General features: G+C 44.3%; 1 non-coding gene across 1 annotated transcript; it reads left to right on the forward strand.

Annotated features, from left to right (window-relative positions):
- Positions 1-3,111: 3,111 nt before the first annotated feature.
- trnar-ucg (transfer RNA arginine (anticodon UCG)) lies at positions 3,112-3,184 on the forward strand. Its single transcript has one exon. It is a non-coding gene; the product is annotated as a tRNA-Arg (tRNA).
- The last annotated feature ends 1,706 nt before the right edge of the window (positions 3,185-4,890 follow it).

The raw sequence follows: 4,890 nt of genomic DNA on the forward strand, positions 1-4,890 counted from the left end.
CTTGACGTGGAACAGAATCAAAACTGAAAAGGCGGTACCATGATCAGACACACCGAAGCTGAAGTGCTGTTTGTGAGGCACTGTGAGTCGTCTCTGACATGAACCACTCGCACAAGTAACAGAGAGGCAATTCCAAAACTACTGGATATTTAGTTTATTGCCAAGTCCCAGAAAGTGCTCAAGTATCATATAAAAAAAAGAACAACATCGAACCATTAAAAGTGAACATTTCCAATTATATCCGTGATTAAATTAGGCCATCAATGCACTGGTGCCCCCATCTGATCGACAGAGCCAATCACCTTTCTCCCTCACCAGGACAGTAATGAAGGAAATGAAGGTATAGCAACGTTTCACATCGCGATTGCCCACCTTTTCGCCACAGCATCAAAAAACGGCGAACAGATTCAATGCAGGATCTTCTTTCGAAATAACGGTTAAGTAACTATGTCTATTCATTTTCAGAGTAAACGGGGAACAACACAAATTGTCTGGAATATGAATAACCAACATAGACTACTTGGGTCCCAGATTCTACTGATGCACAGACTTTCATATGAAAAGGTACCTTGGGTGATTGCCCTACACCCAGAAATCTTGTGGCTGCCTTCTTTTTGCCCTGTCACATTAAACTTGTGCTGCTCTAATCGAATTTGTAGTTCTTGCCATTTGTCCGTATTGCTACTAGGGATAGCTGGTCATGGCAACTCGTGACTGCCACAAAAATTCTTTGCCAAAATTGGATTGTCCCGCAACGTGATTCGCAGTGCACGAACTTCGCAACGAGGATTTGCCACGCGGCAAGTTAAAAAGCACGCTTCCATTTATTAAAGTAAGTTTCTGGGAACTGACAACCAGATTCCTCCTTACACTCGGAATTATGACAACACATAAACCAACAGCCTCTCTCACAGACAAGTGACCAATGCCCATCTTGTGCCGGACAAACATAGTTGACAAGATTGCAAGCAGGGACTGCACAGAAAACTATAGAGGAGAAGCAGACAGACGACCATCGAGCTGCATTCATGCAGTTCTGTTACCCTGTAAACCCCATGCACAGCTGTTCCTTGTAGGTACACACAGGGCACTGAGTGTCTCTGACTCTGGGACTTGCAACTCGGATTATATGACCGTCTGCAGCACTGGTTACTTCCTTGTGTGAGGTAACTCCCGATGGAACATATATAAAACACAATAGCTGATTCAGAAAAACGTCCAAAATAGTACCCAAGAGACGTATTTCTGTTGTGTTTCTGGTCCTGTTCCTGACATGACATCCAGCATTGTACTTATTGTGTGCTTCCTGACGGTTCGGTGCATGCTTCCGTGATCGCATTGTGTGCAGTAATCTGCGTTTTAGCTGCAATTACGTGCGTTTGAAACCCAGGACCACCTGCCTCTATTCTGTTTTCTTCTTCACATGCGCAATTGCAACACAGTAAACGATCAATTAATATTGGAAAATGACATACACAGGCGTGTGAAAAGCCCAGTTTCCGTGGCAATTATGCAATGGTTAGAGATTACATTGATTCAGGAGATAAGGATGGAAAATGTGTTTGAGTAGAGATGAGGAACATTGAGGAAAGAGGAAACCAGCCGGTGTAGCTTACAAGAACATTAACAGTAACCAAAGTGTAAAAAAAAACGGACAGGAAAAATACCGCCTGTGAATGCTAAAAGAAGGCAAGAATTATGGGAGACATTCATTTCCCTTCTTCCACTCCCGTTTGAATTGAAAAGAAACTTTGAAGAAAAACAATCGAAAAGTCATATATACACGACCGAACAACGTGTGTCATACCTTGGTCATTGATTACTGTAGATTAGAATACTTACAATATGGAACCAGGCCCAGCAACTCCACACCGACCCACCCCAGCCCAAATGCATTCCTCTCCATTCACCCCGTCAATTTAGCACGGCCATTTCACCTAACCAGTACATTTTTGGACTATGAGAGAAAACCAGAGCAAGTGCACGCAGCCACGGGGAGAATGTGCAAACTCCACACATGCAGTTGCATGAGGCGGGAATTGACCCTGACTCTGTGGCATTGTGAAACAGCAGTGCTCACGATGGTGTCAGCGTTAGATGGGACTTATTTGCCGTCTTTTATTGGGAAAAATCTCTTAAATTGTGAGCATCTGGAAAGACCAGCTCCTTCGCCAGAAAAAGAAATGAATATGTCACTAACCTTGGATTGTTTCATGTCCAAGAACACTCAGATCAATACCTCTCTTGATCAGCTCTGCTGATCATGTTTGCAAAGAGATCTAGCAAATTGCCAAAGTGGGATTGTCCTTTCAATCAATAATTTTGACTCAGTTTGGCTGCAAATATCTTTTCCTAACTTTGTGTTTTTCTTCCTTTACATTGGTGTCTCGCACCTTACAATTGACAGCAGAGGTGAGAGAGGAGAATGGAAGCATTTAGCTCATCAAGTCAACGGTAGCTTTCAATGAGATCACGGCTGATTTGGACAATTTGGTAAGAAAATGAAAATGTTGGCGAGGAAGATACAGAGCTACTTGCGTCTAGACGAGAAGAGATTGAGGTTCACAAGAAAGAGATATTAGAAATACTGCAGAGTGTGAACATAGATAAGTCAGCTGGGCCGGATGGGAGCGATCTGATTTTGTTTAGCAAATGCACTGCAGGAAGGTACAAACCAAGCTGATGCTTCCAACGGTTCGTTTTGAGCCGCTAATTTGCAGTGAAGTGACGCCGCCAATAAAAGGTGTCACGCATCTCGTCTAATTCCACATCCTGAGCTCGAAATGACCAGAGGTTTCTCGCTGAGTTTCTGCAGGGTCTTGTTTGGACGACACCATGACACTTTTTCACTGGAGTGGATCATGAAATCGCGTCGTGACTGTGAATAAAACGATGGAAACTTCCAGCAGAGAAGGACGCGACCCTGAAGCAGGCAGCTGAGGACAAATGCTTCTCCTTTGCCAGTGAAAGGCACTGCTTCACAAATTGGAAACTTCGAAGTGAAGCAATGTTGGTGATTATCTTCGGTGCTTGTTCACCTTTTTAATTCTGAATCCGTGAAAGTCCATGGCATTACATATCGACATTCTGCCAGGTCTGGGCTTGTCTCTTGGGCCAGTGGCGTAATGGATAACGCGTCTGACTTCGGATCAGGAGATTGTGGGCTCGAGTCCTACCTGGCTCGAGGAGGAGTGCTTTGCTTTAACCATGGTATACGTTGACGCTCCCCTGTAAAGTTCTCTCGGGACATCGCCTCTGTGCTTGCGCATTTGTCCTATTGTCCATTTCAAATTCCAGCTCTCCACAACGGACACCTCCGTCAGTTTGGCGGCACTTTCTGGTGTAGTCATGGCCGAGTGGTTCTGGCGATGGATTAGAAATCCGTTGGGGTTTCGCCACGTAGGTTCGAATTCTGCTGACTCCGTTATGAATGCTTTCCTGCTGGTACAATTTTCGCTCAAAGTTCAGAAAAACTATTTTGTGAACCAGGCCGGTAATTTGATTAGAATTGGGAAACTCGAGTTCTTCATCAGAAATGTTCCATATTTAAAACATTATCTCTGTTTCTCTTTCCAGATACACTGCTCGACACATCGGGTTTCTGCAGCTGATATTGAACGTCCTGAGCAGAAGTGCTGCTTTTCATTAGATTCCTTTAATCCCTGTCCTTTGTTCTCTGACTCGGGTCAGTGGCAACACTTCCTCCTGCTCGTCAAAGTGCTCATTCCCCACCGCTCCCTCTCCCATCATTAGAAACAACCGCAGGAAATCGCCACTTAACCATCTTTGTTCCAAAGTGAAAACTCATCAGCCTCGGGAATCTCTCCACCAAACGGGACTTCTCATCCCTGAACATGGTGCAAGCCAGAGGATTGTGAAGAGATACTGTGAAAATATTGTCAGTTGGCAGTTGAAAAAATGTTTAGGAAGCAAACCATAGAATTTAGGCTCCAGCTTTGTAAATCTTGAGAAACTCTTTGGGAAATGGAATCAGAGGAGGATGAAGAAGTGTGAACTGTCGGACCGAGGAGAGGACGGGACATTGACTCTGATGTTCTCGGGACAGGAACTTATCTGAGACATTGAAATCATTCTCGCTCACGTACGTGAGGAATGCAAACTTCATCTGGACTCTAGGACAATGAAAAACTCTGGAACACTCAAGACAATATCCAAATATTGACTGGCATCACTACAGTACGAGTACTATAGATGAGTCATTTTTGCCCAGTGTGTGCAGGAGGGCTTCCTGACACAGTAGGTACACATGCCTTCAAGGGACGAAGCCACTTTCGATTTAGTACTGGGTAAAGAGCCTGGCCAGGTTTTAGATTCGGAAGTAAGTGAGCACTTTGGAGACAGCGATCACAAATCTCTCAGGTTTACTTTCGTGATTGAAAGGGATAGGTGTACTCCACGGAGCAAGAGTTTCAGCTGGTGGAAGGGAAATTACGATGCAATGAGGTAAGATTTAGGAAGCGTAGAATGGGGTAGGAAACTGCAGGGGGTGAGCACATTAAAATGTGGAGCTTATTCAAGGAAAAGCTCCTGTGTGTCCGAGGTAAGTATGTACCTGTCAGGCAGGGAGGAAGATATAGAACGCGTGAGCCGTGGTTTACTAAGGAAGTGGAATCTCTGGTCAAGAAGAACAAGAAGTCTTATGTTAGGACAAAATGTGAAAACTCAGTTAGAGAGCTCGAGGGTTCCAACGATATCAGGAAAGATCTAAACAGAGAGCTGAGAAGAGCCAGGAGGAAACATGAGAAGTTGTTGGCAGATAGCATCAGGGTTAACCCTAAGGTTTTCCATAGGTATGTCAGGATTAAAAGAATGACGAGAGTTAAATTTGGGACAATCAAGAATAATAATGGGAAGTTGTGTGTGGAGTCA

The sequence above is a fragment of the Chiloscyllium plagiosum genome, unplaced genomic scaffold, assembly GCF_037043375.1.
Source record: "Chiloscyllium plagiosum isolate Xiang-an unplaced genomic scaffold, Cpla_swu_hap1 HiC_scaffold_42, whole genome shotgun sequence".
NCBI classification, from domain to species: Eukaryota; Metazoa; Chordata; class Chondrichthyes; order Orectolobiformes; family Hemiscylliidae; genus Chiloscyllium; species Chiloscyllium plagiosum.